At 48.7% G+C, this 23,983-nt stretch overlaps 1 protein-coding gene across 8 annotated transcripts in view; it reads left to right on the plus strand.

Annotated features, from left to right (window-relative positions):
* LOC109490461 overlaps nt 1–23,983 on the plus strand; it is a 252,703-nt gene that overhangs the window by 221,130 nt on the left and 7,590 nt on the right. For 2 of the 8 annotated variants that reach the window (XR_004625106.1, XR_004625107.1), the window contains exon 1: nt 17,623–18,236. The exons of the other annotated variants lie outside the window; for them this stretch is intronic. The gene's annotated coding sequence lies outside the window, so the exon portion shown is untranslated. Of the gene's footprint in view, nt 1–17,622; nt 18,237–23,983 lie in introns of those variants that run through there. 8 annotated transcript variants of the gene reach the window in all.

Here is a 23,983-nt window from a genome sequence, read left to right on the forward strand (position 1 = left end):
CTTCAGTGGCTCTCCCGCCTCACTTGTCACTCGTCCATATCACAGCTGGGCCAGGGCAGGCCTTCTGCTTTTCCCTTTGGCTTTGTCCAATGTCCTGATAAAATACACAGTCTACAGCTGTTCAAATGATGTTGCTTTTCCCTATTCGTTTCCACTATTAAAGGCTTTACCTCAATAGGTAAATAAGATACAATGCCCCATGGTGTTAAGATTGACTAAGTGGGCAGTGGACAGCGTGAGATGTGATTGCCTGGGGTACCAACAGGAAGCTCGTTTCTTGCTGTGGCCAAGAGGCTCTTTCGGCAGTCGCTGCGTGCAAGGCACTTAAAGTCTTTTTTCTGTCTCTTCCTGCCCTTCCCCTTCTAAAACTCATCTTGTAGATCAATATTTTGTCTCTGGGGTCAAATAATTGATACAAACGCCTCTTCTCATTTAGAGGCTATTTGCAAAAAAGAAAATCGTTTCTCTGATGAAAATTAGGCTTTAAAAATTTTGCAAGGGAATTAGCTGTAGAAATGGCGCTATTAGAAAGCGTCCATTGTAAATCATGCACGTACAGCACTTACAGCTTATTAAAGTCATGCTTTACGACGCAGAGCAATTTTTGGCCATCGCAGATGGGACTTACTTGTCTTGTGTCACTATGTAGTCTAGATCATTGCAGGGAGTTTCACTAAAGATGGCTCACGACTGAGTGCACGGACTGAGACCAAGCCAAGTGTGACGCCAAGAAGTTCATGTTGCCGGAAGGATGCCACTGGTTTCCCACTCGTCAGCAGAAAGCTCCGCCATAGAAGTTTGGAACCAACGTGAAAACGGCCACAGCGAGGCTCCATTTCTGCTCTTTCCACTGCTCCAACTTTTACCTGACATGCTCTCCTCCCCAGCTTGATGCCTCAGTTTCCTTGCCTGCACCTGCATCCTGTGACCGTCGGAAGGTTGAGTGAAATAACACACACAGTGTGTTGCCAAGGATGCCTGCATGCAGGAAGCCCACAGCGCACGTTAGATATTCTGGTCACTGCTGTCATTCCACCAGCAGCCCGGATGCGGCCTGGATCCCCCTCTCCCTGGGCGGCACTCAGCAGAACAATGATTATGGCATGTGAGGCTTTCCACACCCAGAACTGCGGGGTGTAGTGCTTGGGAACATGTGCCACCGATCGTGGACTGACATTCATGCTTCTTGGAGACTGACGGCCATAAAACCTGCTCTATGCCAAGTCCGCCCAGGCTGGTCGCGAGGACCTGACTTGATGTCTTCCCACAGTGTATAGAGAGATGGCAGAAATTACATGTGTTTTGATCATTTTACAGAAAACCTACCAAATTCTATGACCTGAACCTTATGTGTCAATCTGATTCATATCTACACGCTCAGCTCAATGTTACAATGATCACAGTGCTGTGATTTGACGGTGATATCTGTCAGCCCTTCCACGGCCTAGGTTGATTCGGTTGACGGAGCTGACTATGTGGGAACCCGTTCTTCCTGCTACTTCCTGCTGTGTATCTTCCCAAACTCCATGAGCTCTTAAACTAACACTGCTTCCATTGGTGGAGGAACGACCTCTGGCCTCAGCTACAACCTCTAATCACACGCCCACAGCCTGTCTGCCAAATACAGGTTTGCATTATAATCATCAAAACCATTTGAGTATCCCTTATGCACAAGGCCCTTGGGAAGAGTAAATACACAGGATTTGTAATGAGATGTGGTTATGGTTGCAGTAAAGGTGAGAATTACTATAAAACCAGAAGCCAAAGCCCATTTCTCTGAGAATTGCAGCCACCTCTCTCCAACCACATTTTTACCAAAGCTGTTAACAAGTCAGTCTATGGACACGTGTTAGTTTCATTTACAGTAAGATGATGCCGGGGCCTTTTTTGTACATAAAGGACCCACAGGTATAAACCAAGATGTGTGAAGTTCTCCCGATTCTACACAGGGTGCTAAAGGTTGGGGTCGGACACCTTGACACCACTTACCACACACCCACACGCACCCCGAGCTGTATGAGAAGGGCAGTGGGGAGAGGACGCAAGATGGCAGCTGGCCTTCTGCGGTGAAGACTCCTTTCCTCCCTCCCATTTGGAGGGTGGTATTTCTGTCCTGGAAGTCAAGGACAAGTCTCCAAGAGAATCATCAGGGGCAAAGGAAGTGCCTGCAGAACGAGGAACCTGGCAGCATGTCCCTGTCTGGATGCTTGCTGAGCTCCAGAAGTTCCTGGGCCCAGCCTGGTGTGACCATCAATGTGGGATTTGGGAGGTTCTGAGGAGACCTTGAGACAGGATCTCTGGTGTTTGAAGATGTGCTTGATCACAGAGACTGTTGCCCATTTTGCGTGTAGAGATTTCTAAAGGCAGGAGGTATGCTGGGACCATAGCGTTATGTGCCTTGAGGAAGATTTCCAGATTTTCCAGCTTTCCAGGCCACTAGTGAGCATAGAAGAGAGGGGGCTAGCATTCTGTGTTTCCGCATAGAGCGCCATGGAAGCTATTAGAGGCACAGGACCCCAGAATAAGTGATTAGCGGTGCTGAGAAGAAGCGTGGCTTCCCTTACTGAGGAGGCGAGGATGGAGCTGAACACCGTCCCTAGGACACCACACAAACCACGCACGGGGAGAGCGGCCTTTTGGTAGAGGGTGCGGGCAGCTAACTGACGGTTCCTCCCCTGCCACACTTGTGCAAGCACTGTGCCCAGCCACTCCGGCCCCGGGCCGTCCATCCTCGCCCGCACGGCTCCTGCATCTGTGTCCAACTGTGGTTCCCTAAACTCACTCAGGCCGTCGCGGGCATGCGGCCTCCTCAAAGGTGCCTTCCTTGGCCGCTTCCTCTCCATGCCCGTGCTGTGCTTTTCTTTTCTACATCATTCACTGATGTTACACTATATGCTCCCCTGTTCACTGCGTATCTCCCCTACTCTGAACACTGGGCACATAAGGTCCAAGAGGGGAGGGGTTTGCTTTGGCCTATCTCCAGGGTCTAGAAGGAACACAGCCTGTTGCTGACACTCAGTGAACATCTCCTAGATAAATGAATGATTGAATGAATTATTGAATGAATGAACTGGACTCGTCTTCCCACCACGGTCAGGTAGTTACTCATGGTGAACTCTCCTCAGTGCTAGTTGTCTTCCTTTTGACCCTCCAGAAACTTCTTGGGCCTGACCCATGGCTCAGGCTTAGTGGTTCGAGCAAAATTTGACCAGAAGAAGCACCTGCAGGAAACTTGGAGAGAGAGCGGGGATATTTATTCCCCTAGCCTCCTCCCTGCTGGATTTGCATAGCAGTGGCTGTGTCCCTTCCCCTGCGGCCACAGTGCCTGCCAGGTATGTCCTCTCTCATAGCTGGAGCTCCCTCCTCATCCCGCTCAGACCCAGGGAAGGCTTCTGGCCACAGCTACATCCTGCTCTTTACTCACCTGTCTGTTATGTTGACCTGCCTCCCCCCCGCCCCGTAAACAGTCTCTCCACGAATCTCATTGGCAGCCCTCACATGTGCCATCTCTTTCCTTCTGGGAGCTGACTGATGCACCAGCCTCCTCACTAACCCTCCTTCATCCTGAGCTGGTGCCAGAACCTCACCACCCCGATGCCACTCATGGGCCAGCAGCATCAGCACTCGCTGGGGGTTTGTTAGAAATGCAGAGTCTCTGGCCTGCCCATTCCAGTGGAGTCAGAATCTATCCTTTAAGAATATCTGAGTGTCCACGTGAGTCCGCAGAGCAGCAGCTGGATTGGAGGGCGCTGTGTGAGGGTGGGACCATGCCCCACCTGACAATCCATCGCCTGTTTGTAAACTAGCAAGGCAGGCTCCGAAAACACTGGCAACACACTGCTTCTTCCCTTTGCCTCCCATGGACAGAGAACGCGGGGAGCTCACCTGTTCTGGATTCCAGCTGCCTGGGTTCCGGTCTTTCCTCTTCCCCTCACTAGCATGCAACTCAGGGAGACTTCCTTCCCCCCTCAGTTTCCTTGGGGGTGGTGATGGTGCTTCCTAACAGGATTGAGACGATTAAATCACATGAGACATAAGAAGCAAGGGAATAAGCCAGGTGGATATACGCAGGGAGAATAACCCGAGCAAAGAAGAGTGAGAGCGCCATTGCGCCCGGGGCCAGTGCCACCCACAGTGTCACTGCGTGGCTGCTAAGGAATATTGGTGGTAGTGGTGGCTGTCATGTGGTAGAAGTGGAGGTGACAGGTTGAGGTAATACACAGGCTAGAAAATCCGCTGGTGCATACATGCTCACAAACACAAGACAGTCGCCGACAATGATAATCACTACAACATTTGTATTCACCAGACAGTCTGTAAGGCTCTTTCAAAGACATAATACACATACTTCAGAGTATAAGACATGGGGGCCCCCAGAAGATGGTTCCAGGCAGCGCTCGGTCAGATGGAGACCTTCCAGAACAAAGCTGACCGTAAATGAATCCCTGCTTCCAAATGTAATTCTGCAGATGCACTTTGATTTCACAGCCATTGATCAATAATTCATTTGGCTTGTGACTGCTGATGACATGATTTAATATGTCCAGCTAAATTACGTTCCCACAGGAACACTCATGCATACCAAAGGAAAAAATGACAATTACACAGTGCCGGCCCCTCACTGAAGGGAGCCTGAGTACATGCTTAGACTTGCTGTTTGAAGGGAGAGGACCTTGTGATCAAACCCATGAAGGCCCTGAAGCAGAGAGATCTCCGTGAGTCCAGGACTAGTAAGAACTTCCATGAATGTCACCCTAAGCAGGGGCAGCTGGCATCATTGCTCAATATTCACAACACGACTCCGAGATCAGAACGGGAAAGCCCCAAATGGTGCGGACCCAGGAAAATGAAGATTGCTCAAGAGAAATCCCAAAGACTCACTCAGGCTTCCCAGAAACACCTTTGTTGCCATGACCACTGGTGGGTGTGTCTGCCCACTTCCCCGCAGCCCTCTCCTGGTCTCCGCTGGTTGCATGTGGGGTCCACTGGCTGAGCTGGCAGAAGTATCGGGGTGCACGTCTAAGGGTACCGGGATGGAGGGCATGTTACCTGAAGGAAAAATACTCCAAGGCTTGGTTTCTAACAGAGAAGGGAATTTGGGATCCAGGAGATTTTGCATGAGATGAAGTTCAACATTAAAAAGACCCTCTTTTGTTTTCACTGCGGTTAATTTTACAAACCTGATACCTTTTTCTTCACATTGGGATCTCCTTTCCCTGTCTGCTCCCACTACACTTGAATGTCGCAGTGATCACAGTATAAAATAGGAGCTCGGAGCCCTGGGCTGGACGTCAGACTGCCGGGCTTCAGACTGTCGCTCCATTGCTCACGGGTTGTGTGAACCCCTCTCTGCTTCAGTTTCCGTGAGATGAAATAGGCTTAAGAACATCCTCTTTGCCCTGTGGTTGTCGTGAGGATTAAATGAACCCTAATATAATTACATTCTTAGTGCTGTGCTTGATATATACTTACGGTGCATAAATATTAATAATGTGTATTCTTTATTGGTATTTTTATTATTATTACCAATGGTTTCCTAATTGGCCACTGTTTACACTGCAGCCAGAGTAAAACTCTAGGTTGAAAAGTAACATTAGTGGCTTCCCAATTCCTATAAAATGAAGATCAGGATTTTTAGAATAATATAGAAAACATCCACCACCCAGCCATGCTTATCTTTACACCTCTAAACCTGCTAGCTTATTCCCAGGTTTCTAAAACTCCTGCATGTGTGAACCTGCATGTTCATGCCATTCCTTCCTTCTACCCACACATTCACCCACCCATCCATCCACCCATCCATCCATCCACCCACCCATCCATCCATCCACCCATCCATCCATCCATCCATCCATCCCCCCGCCCATCCACCCCCCATCACCACCCACCCACCCATCCATTCTCTCAACAAATATTTATTGAATACTTTGTGCCATGTGCTGTGCTAGGCATTGAAGATGCTGTGATGAATAAGCAAAGAAAAAGACAACAAAAAATATTTGGGGGGCGCCTGGGTGGCACAGCGGTTGAGCGTCTGCCTTCGGCTCAGGGCGTGATCCCGGCGTTCTGGGATCGAGCCCCGCATCAGGCTCCTCTGCTGGGAGCCTGCTTCTTCCTCTCCCACTCCCCCTGCTTGTGTTCCCTCTCTCGCTGGCTGTCTCTGTCTCTGTCAAATAAATAAATAAAATCTTTAAAAAAAATATTTGGGATAATGACAACTGTTGCCAAGGAATGCAACCAGGTTATATGGGTAGAGGGTGTTTCTTCAGGCAGGCTGGTCAGGAAGCCTCCTGTGGGTAAAAGGCATCTGAGTAAAGACTCAGGAGGCTGTTCTGGAAGGATCTGGAATGAGAATATTCTGGGTAGGAGGAAGCGATATATTGCAGCAAATGGGCTCCCAAATCTCAATGGCTTAACACAGTGCCCTTCTTGTTCACTGTAGAAGCCAGTTTGGGTGGGCAGGGGCAGTTCTCCACCAGCCGCCCTGAGCAGTGACCCGATAGCCTCCTGGGGTCCCAGTGTCTCGTGCATCTACTGTCAGGTGGGAACAGAGTGATAGTGTGGAGGTTGGGGGGGGCAGCTTTCAGGGGCTGGAAGGGGCAAACAGCATGCTTTACCCACTCCGTGAGCCCGAACCACAGCTGGAAGAACTCAGACTGTTTTGAGTAACAGAAAGAAGGTGCCCTCGGCTGGGGTTTAGCATGCAAGGGCGTGGATGGGAGGGCACGGGAGCAAAAGGCAGGCGGGGACAGTTTCTGCAGCTATTTTAATTTGGATCTCATTCTAATATCAAATGGAAGGCTTGATAAAGAGTTTTATGGCAGGAAGTGGTGTGAACAAATATATACCTTAAAGAGCCCCTGGGGATGTGGAGACAGAATGGCGGAGTGTGTCACTGCTATAAAAATTGCCACCAATTTAGTGGCTTAAGCCAGCACACATTATTTGGTGACAGTCTGGATGTCAGAAGTATAAATTCAAGGTGTCAGCAGGGCTCTGTTCCTCCTGGAGGAGCTTCAGGGGAGAATGCCGTCTCCTTGCCTTGCGTCTCATGGCCCCTCCCTCCTCCTTCGCAAGGCGTCCCTCCAACCTCGTGCCCCTGGCTGTCATTCTACTGCTCTCCTCTTGCACAAACTCTTGTGATCACCTTGGCTCACCCAGAAGATCCCAGATCATCTCCCCAGCTCAAAATCCATAACATAATCAGAGCTACAAAGTCCCTTTTGTCATGGAAGATAACATAGAAGTTCTAGGGATTAGGATGTGGACATTTTGGGGGACCATTATTCAGCCCCCACCAGGAATAAGGATGATGACAAGATGACAAGTCAAAAGGTTGCAGTTGTGGTCCTACACTAACATAGTCGTGAGCTGCAAAAAGAAGCGTCTGCATTTGAAAGCTGCTTGGGGCCAGGATCCACCAGTGATGGTCATTGGCAGGTTCCCAGAGACAGTGAAGGAAGAACAACAGAGACACGAACATTTCTTGGTTGGATGTTATTGATGAAATAATGACCAGAATCATTCAAAAAGCCTATTCAGTAACCAGTGATGAGTAAAAATTCTAAAATTGTAATTTATAAGGTTTATGACAAGGAAAGAACTCATAATTATAAACTGGTTATCACTGGATATTACACACTGATTTTGTCTGAATCATTAATTAGCAAATGAATCAACAGCTGCTGGTATCTCATAAACAAGCTATTCTAATTTGTTTTTTACAAAGTACCATGCAGTAAAAGGGAAGACCTATAGAGGTGAAGATTGAGAAATATTCCTTAGAATTATTTTTATGTTTCAGGATATCTTTTAAAAATGATGTCTGTGAGCTATCAACTTCTGCTCAAAAAACTAAAGCAAAGGCTGAGCTACAATGGATTAAACACTTTAATGGATGTGAAATAACAGTTGCTTACCTTCTAATGTCTCAGAGATGTTGGATATCTTCATTCCTCTTCAAAGACTGTGAGACTTCACTTTGACTTCCATTTTCCCCTTAGCCTGCTTCAGCTCTGTTCCGGTTATCTCCTGATGCATTGTGAACTGCCCTACAACGTAGTGGCTAGAGACAGTAACAGTTTCATTATGGTTTATGATTTTGTGGGACAGGATTTCAGTCAGGGCTCAGCTGTTGGCTTCTGCTTTCCTTGGTGTAGACTGGGGTTCCTTGGTGGCATCTATCTGTTGGCTGTTCTGGTCTGGACTATCTTCAGATGGCTTCTCTCACACACTCGGAGCCTTGGCAGGGTGGACTGCATGGTTGGGCTCAATGGGAGCCCCCACCATGTCCTCCACGTGGTCTTTCCAGGAGCCCCCTCAATGTCCTCCCTCCCTGTGGTCTTTCCAGCAAGGTAGTTCAGACTTGTTACCTGGTGGTGCGGGACTCCAAGAAACCAACACAGGTCTCTCAAAGGCAAATCTTGGAGCTGAAGTAGGATTGCCAGGTTTGGCAAATAAAACTCGAGCGCACCCAATTCAGTTTGAATTTCAGATAAATGACAATAATTCTTAATCTAAGTATGTCTCAAATACTTCACGCACCATACATTCACAGAAACAATTGTTACGGGCAGCTCCCACCTGCAGTCACGGCGAGCCATAAAAGGTTTGTACCCTGGACCGAGGGTCCGTGGCAGGTTGCCTGTGGGCTGGGAGGAGGGTCCATCTCAGCCCAGCTCGTTCTCACCACACCTCCTGCCCTCATGTCACTAGTACCTCTAGTTTAGTGTGAATAGGGAGCCTGCACGGCCCAGCAAGTTCCTCTTTGTGTAGCCTGGTGTTAGCCCCACTGCAGTTAGGATGCTGAAAACAAACAAACGAAAATAAGACAAAACCAAAAAACCAATTTTTATGTGTCTGAACTGAATGGACATTCTGTATTTTTTCTGACAACCATAGCCCAGAATCCCTTCCATTACTGTCTACTCGTCCACGCAGTCAAGGCCAGCCCAGACCCCGGGGCGGGGGGCAGGTGGAATCCTCTCCACCAGGAAAGGGTCAGTGAGTGTGTGGCCTTCTTTCATTTGCTACCCAACACTGGAGTCCTCCCGGGCTTTGCCGCTGTTTGGGACATAGGAACAGCCAGCGCCAACGCTCCAAAGCCCGTCCTAAGTGGGCCGAGGCACTTGGTGACACCATTTGCCGCAAACCCTTACAACTTTAGAACAGCAGGCAGCGTGGCCCACAGAGGAACGATCAGATAGACCTGTGAGCGAATCCTGTGCAGCCTGAGGCAAGAGTCTAATCGCTCTGAGCCTTGGTTTCCCCCAATGTTGTCTGGTTATCACCATAATCACCGTGAGTTGCAGTAAGGATAAAAGGAGGTACCGAATGGGTATAAGACAAAGCATGTTCTCCATCCATAGGCACTACGCCTCCTGTCCTCTTTATTTTAGCAAGTAGAAGAGCTATGAAATGGGAAGACGAACTTCAACGACCATGAAATTTGTGAGTTGGGCAAATGGCGCGACGACCTGGCTTTGCTCTTGGGATTTCACTTCCGAGAAGGTCTGGTTCCTTTGATGCTGAAAATGCCTAGTCTTTGAACAAGTTAAACACAAAAGTGAAAGCAACCCTTACAGCAACCCCTCCTTATTCACCAAGAAATCCCCTCAGACTAATATTGTAAATAATTGGTATTTTAAAATCAGTCTCAGAGGACATGATTTTCTTGAACACCAACCCAAGCCTCTCAGTACATCCTAAAATGCTATAAATATTGACATATTTATCTTTTTAACATTTCAGGCGATTTTATTCTGTCCATCACATGGCTGCCATTTAACTGAAAACAGTAAAGGCCATTTCTGTGCACAAAAGTGGGTTTCCACGCGGCAGCTTTGGCCATGATCGAAGAGTTCATGTACCCACGCTGGACCTGACTCTCTTTTCAATCCCGTAGTCACTGCCTGGAGCCTGGCGTGGAGGAAATGTTCTTTAGATCCCCGGTGGAGACGTGCAGAAGGACAGCCAGATTTATTTGGAGTCTAAATGTGGATCAAATTAGATATAGGCCAAGTATTCCACAAAATGCCTAGGAAAGATAAAGACATGTTTTAGGGCCTGTCCCCGCCAATAAATTCACTTGGATGAAAGGCCCTATGTAATAAAAATGTCGCATTGAAGAAATTAAATGATCTTGTCATTTGCAACAAGGATTAATAGAATTTTAAAACAGAATGAGCTAAAATGAAGCATGGTGAGTCACGATGGCCTTTCACATTTGCAATATTCCTAAGATAATTATTAATTAACACACCAGAAATGATTTTAATGTAACATTATGGTACAGATTTAAACACCCAAATGGAAAATCTTCTTATTAAGGTTTCTCATCTTTTCTTAAAATTAAAATGCTAAACTAATTAAAACCAAAGGTACTTTAAAAACAGTTTGCTTCCAAACAGATTTTCAGTATATGCCAAGGCGAGTATGAGCCTAAAACGATTTTTTTTGGGGGGGGGGGATAGAATCAGAAATTTATTAAAAATGAAATTTCTTATCGTCCTCACAGCCTCCCCTCTATCTCCATGTAACCTATAAGGCAATAAAGCCACGTAAGGGACAACTTGGGACCAGGTTGTATATTTCTTAAAAACATTAGTCGAAACTTTCTAAAGAGTGAATCCCACCTCATCACTACTTTGCTTAAGATAATTCCCTAGATCTTCCATGGCCCCCAGTATAAATGTGGGTTTCTTTGCTGTGACCTAGAAAGCCCTACATGATCTGGCCTCTAGATTGGGGTGGGGGGCATGCCAAGCTTGTTCTTGTCCCCCAAGTTTTTGTATTTTCACTTTCTTCTAGAATGTTCTTACCCCAAATCATCACATAGCCTGTTCCTCCTCACCATTCTGGTTCTAACAGTCTATCCCATATGATTATAGATTAACCCATTACCCTGTGTTATTCTCTTTAGGACATTTATCACTGTCTGAAGTATTTTGATGTTGGTTTCTTTGTTATCTGTCTCTTTCAAATAGAACGTAAGCTCCATGAGGACCAGGTCCTTCTCTGCTTTGTTCAGATCTGGATCCTCAGAACCTATAATGAAGGTGCTTGCCCCATCCATAACTGACAACACATTTCCACCGAGCCTCTGGCTGGGAAAATCACACTGGTTTTTAAAGAAGTTGCTTATGTCTCATCCTGAGACCTTGAAGAAATCTAGATAAAAGCGTGTGGGCAGCGAGTGGGAAACATACACATTAATACACCCGGCTACTCTCTGAATCAAAGAGAAAAGAATCAAGAAATGTGGCATTAAAATAAGAAGGTAGAGAGCAGCAAGGGGTCTAAGGGATCCATGTAGAGAAATGGAGGTTGATGTTTTGTGATGTTTTCTCGATGAGTCTCTCTTTTTCTATAGGCCCAATTTACTTTCCTTCTGGGTTTGGAATGTTCGAGAAATGCCTGTCAAATGTTTATTTGGGAATCCCAATGCTCGCTCTCTTCCTAGTCCTCTTGGCTTATGTTAACTCACATAAGCCCACAGTTGTCAATTAATGGCTTATTTATAACATGCCAAGACTGTTCTATTTTGCCTTGTGCCCTCTCTGGTCTTACACCCAGAAGTCACCCTAATCTTCTCTGTCACCTCTGCTCCAGTGCACTTTCTGACCTGGCAGCACCTGCTACCCAGAAATTTATCTGACAGTGAGTAGATGGGTCATAGAGTTCTCCGGAAACTTGCTGGTGTTTTGGAGTGACGTTCTTCAGTAAAGCTTCTATCTTAGAAGTTTTGATCAAATGATAATTTTTTTTTTAATTTTTAAGATTGTGTGAGTGCCTTTTTTCCTTCTCCATCTAAACTACTCTCTCACAATATCCTAAAGTCATGCCTTTGTTGCTATGCCAGCAAGCAGCAGATCTGGTTACCAATGTATTAAAAATGGGTATGGCATACTGAAAGTCTCACTGCATGGTACCTGCTAACAGTGGCTGTAAATGAAAGAGCTAAAGGAGAAAGAAAACTTTATCCTGGTCCCTATTCTCTTCTCATTGGTCTGCAAGATCAGTAGTGATTATGATAGTTTCCCTTTAGTGTGGAAAATACATTGAAATCAAAGACAAGCAACGTATCTCTATGTGTACATATTACATATGTGATACGTACCCTGAATAGGCTGTTCAGCAAGCAGGCTTTGAAGGTCTTCAGGTTCCAGGACACAAGAGTGAGTACGCAGTGATCCCAGCCCCAGACGAGGCTTCACCTCTGGTCAAGAATGCCCCATTTATCTGAAATTGAAAATATAGTTTCTGATTTCAAAACATTGAGTGACTACCCTCTGTTCACACTTTATAAAACTACCCTCTGTTCACACTTTATAAAACTCCTGTCAAGAAGGAAAACTACCAAAGCAGTAGTTGACTAAAATAGCACGATGAATCGGGGCAGGGGGCCACCAAGCCACCAGTGCGCCTGGGTAAAGAAATGGTCCGTTTTCGGAAATTTGCATGAGGCAGGGGAAGGAGCATAGATTTGGAATTATGAAGGACCGTGTTGAAATCCCTGTCCAACCTCTGCTAGCGGTTTAATCGGGTAAGACGAGTTCACCAACTCTTGCAGCTTCTGTGAACCGGAGGGGAGCCCTCACCCTGGTTTTCCTGCCAGGAGACTCAGGCACCATCAGGTAGAGCACAGAAGTGATCGTCGCCTCTCCTGGGGGTACTGGTTTGTTTCCATGCACACACCTAAACTTTAACCTTCAAAGCAGTCTCTGTGCTGTTCGAGAGGCTTGTTCCAGTCTCCCTCCTGTGCCCTACAGGTGCTGTTCTTCTGCAACTTGGGGAGCATTTTACCTCTCAGAAGCACCTGGGTGGCTTAGTCAGTAAAGCGTCTGCCTTCAGCTCAGGTAGTGATCTCAGGGTTCTGGGACTGAGTCCCGCATTGGGCTTGCTGCTCAGCGGGGAGTCTCCTTCTCCCTCTCCCTCTGTGTGTGCTCTCTCTCTCTCTCTAGTTCTTTCTCTCTCTCAAATTAAAAAAAAATCTTTAAAAAAAAAGCATGGTTCAGTGTTGAAACTTGAATTCTCAACTTCTAGTGACTCAATGTCTACAGTTTTAATATCTAATGTGGTAAATATTGACAACCTTCATAAACAGCTCTCCTCTGGAATCCCGGTGTTTAAGAGTGTGAAGAGATCTGGAGATCAAAGTGTTTGAGACCTGTGGCTCTAATTGATGGGGCTAAAGCTTAGCTGAATACATGACATGAGATTCTTTCCTCTCGTTCGCTTACTGAATTAGTTAGGGAACCTAACTGGGCATCTACTTTGAGCAAATTATTTGGCTATATTTCAGGGACAGAGCAACAGAGAATCCAGTGTTCCCACTTTCAGGAAGCTGACCGTTGGGTAACGTGAAGGCTGGGCTTGCCTTCTGACCTGTGTCTGTTAGGATTGATTGCTAACCTCGCCACTCAACTTTGCAGGACGGTTTTCGGCTCGCAGAGCCGGTGGACAAGCTCTCTGTCTTTTGCATGGCAGTTGGGGTGGCCACATGGATGACCACATGACAATAACTGCTGTTTCTGCTCTTCTGCTTGTGGGGCAGCCAGAGCACTGGGGCTACTTTGTGGTGACCTTAGGTTAGCAGTCCTTTGCACCCAACGCCCCAGGACGTGCAGCCCTGTGATGTTGACCACTGATCACGCTCCCGACAGATAACCATCTCCAGCGTCCCTTCTTCACCTGCAACTAAAATTGTAGACAGATCTCTGAACACAGTTTGGGTTCTGTGGTCTCAGGCTGGTAACTGTTTTTACACTCTGCTCCTCTTTGAAACAGTGCTCCCGTGTTCGGCCCTCGGAAGAATGGCCTCTTTAAACTTGTTTTCTGCTCCTTTTATCACTGGGGTTGGAGAGGCCATGCGTGCTGTTCAACTGCTCTTTTCACTCTTGGCTGGTTCTCGGCCTCTTTCATTCTTCTGTCGAATGCATGACCCAGTTATCTTACCTTTAAAGTGATGGCCAAGGGGGATCAGAACAAAAAAGCATTTTCAATCATTTTAGGAGGAAATTCAGGACCGAACGATACTTATCGTTGGCGTGGCCCATGGGAAATTTCACCTTCTGTTTGTTTATGCCGGATTTTCCGAAGAACTTTCAGGGCTTTAATATGTGCCTATTTGATGAGTGACATCATTTTACCCCAAATAGTCGCATGAAGGATTGAGTACAGAAACGGTCATGTTCTTTGGACTAGTTTCTACCTTTCTTGCTATTACACTCTTCTTTCTCAGGGAGGAAGGAGTCTTATCTGATAAATGTATTATATTATATTATATTATATTATATTATATTATATTATAGTATTGTACACCCCCTCCATTCTCAAAAAAAATAATAATTTGCATTAGTGGATCCTGCAGTCTGCACTTATGCCTTAGAAACACTTAGTTTCATTTTACTCTGAAACTACTATCAAAAACATAGCAAAACATATAGTGCAGCCTCTATGCCCGTCTTGCTTAAAGCACTTTATTGATGTTAATTCATTTCATTCTCATCTCAGTGCTGTCAGGTAGAGTTTCTTCTCCCTCATTTTACAGATGGGGAAACTGAGGCACGAGACACCGAATGACTTGCCTGGGCCACACAGCTCATGTGCTGGTAGAGCAAGATTCCATTCCGCCATGATTGTAAGCACGTAGTGCTTTGGAAGATCCCATGATCACATAGGGAGTGGGTCACTGAACACTGAGCAGGTCACAGCTCACCTAGTGGATCCTGGTTCACCTGCTGGATCACTGAACTCCTAGCAGACTGGGGAGCACCTGCATAGCACCTCACAGGCAGAGTCTGGAGACGGAGCGTTAAACACGCGCTGGGCATCTACAGTGTGTAAGCAGGATGTCTACTAATTTTCAGGGTCCTTCCCCCTCACATGTCCTAGGCTCTTGCCCTCCCAATTGCTGAGGCTAAAATTGCTAGAACAATGAGGGGTCCATCATGTTGGAGACCAGAGGAGGAGAGGCCTCCAGGGGAAGAATGCCGGGCTCCCAGCTTCCGCTGCAAGGTGTCCTCCAAAGAGAGAGAAGCCAGCTCTGATGGTCACACTGGCCCCAGAGAGCTCAGCCTGGACCTCAGGTGCCAGACCCCAGGCAGGCGGCCAGAGACTTGCTCTGACCTCGAGGCGGGGGCCAGTCCCATCAGGCTCAGCTGTAGGGGCTGAAGGTAGGATTTTCCTTTCCTTCATCACATTGACTGTGCCACCACTGGGGAATCGCATGGCACTTTTTATTCTGTAAAATGCTATATATTTGAAGGTCACAATAAATGCCTTTGCTGTGTCAACCAGAGAGCCATGGCCATGGAGCAGACGTATTTGCGGGGGCCCTGGTGAGGCAGGATGGCTGCACAGCGGGGTCCCCCTGTCTGCACAGATGTTCCCGTGGCCTGAAGCTCCATGGTTTGGAGCTCTCTCTGCTCTTGATGCATCATTTATGGACTACCTGATTCCAGGGCTCGTGACGGCCTGCGTGTCTCCTCGCCAAGAGCCTCAGCTGTCTGGGGCATTTACGACCATGGAGCCACAGCCAGGCTGGCTCTGCGCGGGCGCCTGGAGGGACTGCGGGCACGCTCTCCCTCTCCCCCGCTGCGGACATGGACATGGTCACACTCGCTTCTCAGGGCTCAGGGACCCTTGATGAAGTACAGAATGGCAATACCTGGGTGTTCCCCACTGGTGCTAGGATGGGAAGACCAGGGTGCAGTTGAAATCATGCTGCCTATTGAATGCCTGCCGCCTGTGGGAGTACGCGCTCTACCCCGTGATTTCACTCAGTGCTGACAGCAGCCCTTTGAGCAACGCACAGCACTAGCCTCCCTGTTACAGACGAGGATGGCAGGTCATGACAGGGTAAATAGCTTAGATATGGTCACACACCTGGAAGTTAAGTGACAGAGCGGGCATTCTCAGAAGCCCAGAGTCGGCGGTGGCACTGGCCACCCCCTGGAGAGGGTCTCTGTCTACGTCCTTTGCTGGGTGCTGCCCAGGCCGGGGAGCAGGAGATGAGAGCAGGGGCCAGTGCACTCGGGACTTCCTTTAGCATCCTGCGGGGCTGTCTGGTGCACCCGGCTGAGCACCGAGGACTTGCACGCAAGGTTTTCAGAATCGAAGTCAAACTGCAACGTGTGCAGCTCACTGATCCGACCGGCTGCTCTCAGGATTTCTCTCAGCAGCGTGTCAGCGCGTCTGACTCTGAGCCCCGGGAACTCCGCGCTCAAGGGCCCTCTGGGAGAGCACACAGGATCCTTGGCCCAGCCTGTGTGAGGAGGAGAGGGTCCTGCCAGTGCCCCCCGCATTGTTGCATCACCCTGGTGGGGTCCCCAAGCCCCCTGGGAGGTGCTCAGGAAACACCCCTTGGATGAGCAAGTCCATGGGAAGCGGAGCTGGCCGCTGCTGGCTTCTCTCCCAGCCCCAGCCCCCGCGCCAGTGCAAGCCCTCCACGGTGTGGGGGTGGCCGGGGAGGGGCCGCTGGCCAGGAGGGCAGCCCGGAGGAGGCTGTGGCTGGCCATCAGGCACACTCCGCTGCTTCCAGCCCCCTGTCACCTCACTCACCTGCCTCTGTGCCTGGGTTCAGTCCAACCATCCATCTTCAGCAAAGGCTCCCTTGAGGAAACATGGCATTGACCACAGGCAGGAGGAAGCCAGAGGGGAAGTTGGGCATGGCGATGTGGGAGTCCGGTCCCTGGAAGAGCAAATGGATGATGATGTCTGCTCGTCTTCCACAGACTTGGAGGGGGTGACTCACACGGTAGCCTTCAGCCTTTAGTGAGGGCCCTGCGTGCTCTCTCCAAAAAAAGGGGGGTCCACACGCAATTCAGGAGCCTGGTGGACCCCCTGGATCTGGCTGGCTTTAGAAACTTTGTATCAGAGAGAAGAAAAGGGGTCCTCACCGGAGGCCAGGCCAAATGGACAGCAGTGAAAGTATCCAAGGCTGACCATTTATTGTCTTGTAAACATTGCATCATTTAATGCATTACAGTTCTCAGCGTTAAAACATGGTCTCAAGGATCCTCGTGCTTTCTATCAACTCTTTTTATCCTTTTGACTGAACTAAAGTTCATTTGGAAAACAGTTCTGCACCCCTCACACGTAAAGCACATGAAAGGTCATTCGAAGGTCCCTTTTGTGGGAGGGGGTGACTCCATGAGGTGAGGAATGAGCTCACAGCTCACTTCCCTGCAGGGTCACAGGAGAGGTGCACCTCTTTACTGAATGTCTTCACGTTCTTCCGGAAACCTACCCAGGATCCCTGCTAAAACGGTTGTGGGACACAGCATCACTGCCCCTACTGCCCTCTGAGGCGTTCACGGCCGCCACCAAGGGTGACTCACTCGGACTGCACAGTCAGGCCAGTGCACGGACACGGGAATTCCCAGAACGCCCCGTCAAGCCGTGTCCACGTCCTGCATTCCGTGTTTTTACTCTAACGAGCTTGTGAGCCTTTCAGCAACAGGAAACAGTCACAGAGCAGAGCTGCTGACCCCAGCCCTGGTCTGGGCTCTGGGCATGGATGGAACTGGAGCCAGTGGCCTGGGGGGCTGGTGGGGGAGGGGCGCCGGGTGGGAGCGGGGCTGTGACCTTGGCAGGGACAATGGCCTGGCAGAAGCTGTCCTCTCAGCCTGCCTTCTTGGACCAAGCCCCTCTGTGGCCAGCTGTGGCCCCATGACCCTGGCCGGCACCAGGGGTGGGGGTGCAGTGGGCAGGGCAGTGGGAACGGCCGGCCTGTGTTAACACACCTGTGTTTTCCTCCCAGCTGTTTGCTTCACAACAGGGCTGCTGTGCTCTTAGCCATTGGGAAACGTTTCACACCACCCACCAATACCCACTGCTATGTAACATTTGTTGGCACGCACCATCGGGGTTGAACCGCTTTATTTTATTTATTTTTATTTAAAAAGGGACACCAGAATCCTTTATGTCTGGGAGTAAGCCAACCTGGCCCAGTGCTGAGTGCAGAAATATTCCATCTCCCTTCTGTGCCCAGAATTATTTTTGTTTTCTTCGATACACAACCTAGATACGGCTACAGCAAGGAAATTGGTTGATTTTTAAAACCAAAACTCCTTTCCTGTTTATCGGTTTTGAAAAAAAAAAATTCCACCGTAGTCGATCACGATGCCAGTGTGTCTCTGTGGGTGGTGCTTGATTCATCTCCTCTCTCATCTGCTCTGCACTCCCAATATTGCACCAAAGGAAGGAGCCGTTGTATCTTCAAGCCAAGATTGGTGAGTTAATGTCATTCTTAGGATGGATACTTAATCCCTGACACAGGAGGGGCCTGATGATGGAGGCATGTGGGCTCTTGCCCCAGCCCACTTCGGGCTTCCAGGAGTTAAGTGACCACGGTCAAGCGTCTTGCTGCCTGAGCCAAACCTCCTGGGGCTTCGTGGTGGAGCGAGCCGCATGCGGTCGGATGGGAGGGCACCGTCCCTGCTGGTGGCCCTAGGTCTGCTGTGTCTTGTGCCGCTAGAGTTCAAGCTCCTTGAGGGTGGAGGCTCGTCTGGCCAGCTCTGTCCTGTGCTGCATCTCCACGGTGTGGTGGCTGACACTGAGCAGACACTCCACAGATACTGCCTGAACAAATGAATGAATGAGTGAATGGATGAACACCAGGGTATGTTTTGGAAAACAGCCTTCTCGAAGTGCATTTTTTCATTAGGAAGGTGAGTGGAAGGTTAGGACAGATAGGGGAGAAAAGAAATATCCAAGCTGGAGGAGAATTTGGTGCCTGCCCACCCTCTCCTGCCTGCTCCAACGTTTTTCCTGCTCCCATGGATAAACGAAGTCGCTGCAGAGGGCGGAAGGTACTAGAAGGAGGTGGAGTAAGAGAACACACCCCTGAAAATCCTCAGGCGCCCAGGGCAAGAGTTCTAATGGGGCCCATGTATTAAAGATCTTAATATTTAAGATTATGCCTTTAGCTTACAAATTGTTGAGTGAAACACCTCCTTACCTTGACCTGGATGACTGGCAGCAAATTTGTAATTCACATTCCTCGAGGCTTAGCCCAGCTCAGGACAGCAGAGGAAGAGCCGGCTTCCAGCCCCTGCTGCCCAGAGCCCTTCTCCCTCCACAATCAGTCCCTCTCGCAGCGCATCTGGGACCTCCCTCCACCAGCCGGGAGCCTCCCACAGAGTTCCGATGCTCCAGGCCTTGCAGCCAGTTCTTCAGCCACCATTTACTCTCGGGCCTGGGTCTCCGGGGACCACCTGGCTCTCCGGGGCACTAAGCAGAGTCCTGCAAGTCACCTTCTCTGACATCACCTACTCGTGACTCTCACAGCAGCCCTGGTCACAGCAGCCTGAGTCCTCACCCCATTTTACAGACGAGGAGACCGAGGCTCTAGAGGCTGGCAAGGCCTGGTTAGGACTGTTTTTGCACAGAAGAGGTTCAAGGCCCCAGCCAGAAGTGTGAGGCTAAGTGAAGGCTGGGATGGCTGCAGGCCCAGGTCCCCCTTCTCTGCACTGATGCTCAGAAGAATGGCCTTCCCCAACCAGCGTCAGGATGGTTCCAGTTCCGCCCTGTGGTGCTCGCCTGGGCTCTGGGTTTCCTCAGCCTCGAGAATGTGAACGAGCTATACTGCTCTGACGGCCTAGCTCCCTAGCACTGGGGACACAGGAGGCTCTGGGCAGCTTGGACTAAACTCCCCTCCACACTTGCAAATTAGCCCAAGACTGAGGCATGGCACAGCCTCCCTGCCTGCCCTGACTTCTCAGAGGGACCCCAGGGCCCTGAATAGGACACAGTTTTCCCTGCATTTGAGTTCTCTAGGTCTCACGTGTCTCCTGGACCCCCAGGAGACTTCTGCCCTCCCTGACCCCCTCATCCCCAGCAGAGTGAGGGCAGGGGCTGCAACGGGCATGGAGGTTCAGACCACTGCCTCTACTAGCCCAGGCTTTGGGGCTACCCAGAGAGGTGGCCCTTGGGAAGGGTAGGTGTTCCCTGCTCGTGGGGCAATTGTGAGCAGGTGTAAGAGATGGGAGGGACCTAGCAACAACTCCCCAACTTTTCTCCCTTGGGTGGGCCACTCCATGGCCCAGATGTCCCACGTGGCATGGGGACACTTTGTGTCTCTCGGTGACTGATGAAGCCTGCAGCTTGGTGACATGCCAACTGTGTGTGCTGTTTATCCTTCCCACTCGTATTTTCCCTCCCCTCACTGTTTCTGCCCTGGACTGTATCTTCCAGTAGACCAGATGATCCAAGCCTGGCCTTGGTTTCTCCTTCCTAGCCAACTTGAACTAAGTCAAGCCTCAAGGTAGCTGTCTGGTGCCTGGGTTTTCTCAGTCTCCCGATACCTTCCCCTTCGGACTGTTGCTTCTGGGCTTCCATTCCAGCTCTTATGTCCCTTTGTAAAATTTCTTCTACTCCAGCTTCCCTAGAGAAAAAAATAAAACAAAACAGAACAAAAATAAGTCATAGAATGGTAGATTCTCAGATGGAAATCCTGATTCACTAGCTTCGCTGGAGGGGGTCACTGTATCACAGGACTTAGGAAAGCGGCCTCTATACTCATTCTGTGCCTGCATCACAGCACTTCCTGTGCAACCTTGGGAAGGTTCCTCAACCTCTCTGGACCTTAGCATCATGTTCTACAAGATGAGGATAATGACAACATTTATGCCACAGGATTATTGAACAGATTAAATGAAATAAGGTCAAAGCCAGGCCCATAGTAAGGATCAGTAAATGTTAGTTCACATTTTGAGTTACCCTCTTTGTCAAGTCTGCACTCGTTGACTTGACAGCTCTAAAAATATCTGGTGATGGTTACCATTTATTGAGTGTTGGGTGTTACACACCCAGAACTTTGCCCAAACCTTTTCATTTAACTGTTTGGCAGTTTGTAGCAAGGAACCTGAGGTTCTGATCAAGCAGAGGCCAAGTTGTGCCCAGGTCTGTCTGATGCCACAGCCCGTGTTCTCTCCTCTACGTGGCATTGAAGAACATTTCTGTTCTTCCCTAATGCCCAGGGACACCTGCCCCTCCTTTTCTCCACAAAGCTTCCAGGCTGGCCTTTGTGGCACAAGGAGGAAAGGACAGATGTTAAGGCACAGAGAATGGGCTCCACCAGGAGGGGAAGGTATGGGGGCTGGAAGCAGCAAAGAAGCAAGCTTATGGCAGGTGTTACCATGTACAGCAGGCCTTTCCTAATGAGCAAAACAAGAAGAGAAAACTGACAAACAGAATTTGGCTTCATTTGAAGGTGTGAAGAGAACCGCCCAGCTCTGAGAGACATTTCCATCGAGCGTAAGACCCGGGGTGGGGGGAGGGGCGGCTCTCACGATGCAGGAAGTACTGTGCTAACTGCCCAGGCTGGGGGGCAGGGGAGGCCCTGCACCGCGGACACGCTGATGGGCTTCTCTGTGGTTCCTCTCTTGAGGACAGAGGCACGTCTCCCTCTGAGAGCCCATGTCCTTTGTGATCGGACTGTCTCTTGCAAGTGCGAGCAGCTGTGAGAAAGACAGCCTGGACAGAGTCTGACTGACCTCTGCTGACAGGTGTAACCCGTGTGGTCAAGCCCTGCCATTCACCCGTGCTGAGGGAAACAGTGTCCTGTCGTTAAACAGGAAGCACGACTGCTATTTGTTCTTCGTTTTGAGTTGATGCAAAAAGTGCCTTCTTCCACCATCTCCATTGTGTGGTCATGTTGAGTGAGATGCAAGGGCAGCATGAAGATGTGGCCATCATACGTGGCTCCTTTGGGAGAGCATTGGTTGGGTCCTTCCACTGCTCGGAGGTGGCAGCCACCAAAGGTGCATCAGGGCCCTCCAGACCGTTGTTGGGCTTCTGACGCTCTTTCATTTCCAGAGCGCTTTGCAGTCACTAACTAGATGCCCATCCCTGTCATCAGGCTGAGCCTGGCCGTGTCTTCCAGTGCAGCATGACACGCATCCCACGGCCTCCTCAGCGACAGGGAACCTGCTTTCACTGGCAGCTATCAGAACATCTCGGGCGTGACTTATTTATTTGTTTGTTTGTTTATTTATTTATGTATTTAAGCCAGGCCTGCCTGTCTTACTTACCCTTTCAGTAGCTGTCTGAAGTTTAGCCTCTTTAGTTTACCGTGGTAACCAAGGGATACCTTCTAGGCAGCTGTGGGTGGGGCCCTAAGGACCCAGAGATGGGATGACAAAGCCCTGGGTGATTTTCAGGTGTAACAAAGGGCCTTCTGATTTGTTTTTTAGAGGAAATGTGGAAGGTCTTTTTCAGCGTAGGTGAAAAGGGAGTAAAGTGCAGATAGAATTCCCAGCTGTGATTTACCAACTTCCCTTTGGTATTTGTGAATTTTAGAAATAAGATCAGCTGGGTTCATCTCCAGAAATCTCCCTGTGATTGCTGATCTTCTGTTATTAAAGAGTGTTTTGTTTTGTTTTTTTTTCATTAAAAAAATTGTGCTTTGGCACACAGGAGAAATGTTTAGAAGACAGATCTGGATTTGAATTTTTGTTCAGATATTTAGTGACTTGGGACCCCAGGAAAGTCAATTTCTGAGCTTTCCTTTCTCGTCTGTAACAGGGGATATCTCAGAGGGTTGTAAAGATCAGAAGCAAGGTGCCTGGGAAAGAGCGGAGAGAGTAGTTTCAGTGAGTGCATGTTTACTGAGACAGCCTGGCTGGCAGGCCAACAGGGTGAAAGCAAAGTCACTTGATAGTGAAAGTACCAAGGCTGTTCCCATCGACACTAGCTGCTTCTGTGTTTTTACCGTGGAGTGAAGAGTGAAGGAACAAATCCAGGCAGCATCTGTCAGTGATGAATCAAATCACCGATGGGAGAAACAAGATAAAAGCCTTGCAGGGCTCTGCGCTGACTGCTGGGTCTTGGTTCAAAGAGAAGGAGCACCTGATAATTTATAAGGAAACTGCATCTCTGTAGCAAGGACAGCATGCCTGAGCAAATTTGATCACTTAGGGACTCTGGAAGTGCTTTCTAGATGGTTTACTAAACACATCTCTACTCCTTGCATTTTCCAACACAGATGCAAGATACCCACTTGTTTGTTTTTATTAAGCCAATTGTGTTTACTTTCTGAAACGTCTCCTCAAGGAAGGGCACAGGGCTATGAGTAGAAAGGTATGGATGTCATTCTTGGCTCTCCCCAAATGCATCCCTTCAGGCCCTGGATTTGTGCTCCCTTACATGGGAATGAGCGTTTGGAATGGGTGGTGCCTTGGGGCCTTCTTGCTCTGGGAGTCTGAGGCCCATACAAAATGGGAAGCTGCCATCTGGGCCATGTTCTTCTCATGCTGGAGCGCAGGAGCTCAAAAGGACAGAACAACCGTGCACGCACACTTAAAGCTATTGCTCCTATCACGCCTCCTCACAGCCCATTGGCAGAACAAGCACCTGGCCAATCCCATAATCAGTAGGGCAGGAAAGTATGCTCTCTCCCAAGGGGGTGGGGAAGCGACTATTTGCTGAGCCATGATCCAGTTTATCACTGCCAATCTGAAGGCAAAGAATTTAATTAAACAAATTCTTAAGCTCTCCGTCAGCGTTGTGCTTCTCCAGTTCTTATACAGAACATTCCAGGAAGCTTAGCTCTTCGTTGGTGGAAACTGTCTCGTCATGCCCTGATCAGAATTCAAGGCCAAGCAGGGACCGTTATTTGAGCTGTAGATTTAGCTGCTTGGTTTTCACACATCCCTAATGATCTTGGAAAGTATAATGTTTTCTAACAGCTGTAAAGACAAGAGATTCTAACATGATCAACTATATATATATCTCCATGAAATTACACTGAATAATATAATGATGTGTCATGCTGTCAATTAACACATTATGAATACCTAATTTGAAAGGTTAATGAAATTGACAAATATATGAACACTATGGGTATCATCAATACCACTTAATGACAAATCTCTTGTTTTCATTTATGGAATCAGCTAAAATGGGAAGACTCCATTACCACAATTCCATTTTTTCTGGTTATAAATTAAAAGGAGTCTGCACAATATATTTTGCTTTA

Source organism: Ailuropoda melanoleuca, chromosome 4 (assembly GCF_002007445.2).
Source record: "Ailuropoda melanoleuca isolate Jingjing chromosome 4, ASM200744v2, whole genome shotgun sequence".
NCBI classification, from domain to species: Eukaryota; Metazoa; Chordata; class Mammalia; order Carnivora; family Ursidae; genus Ailuropoda; species Ailuropoda melanoleuca.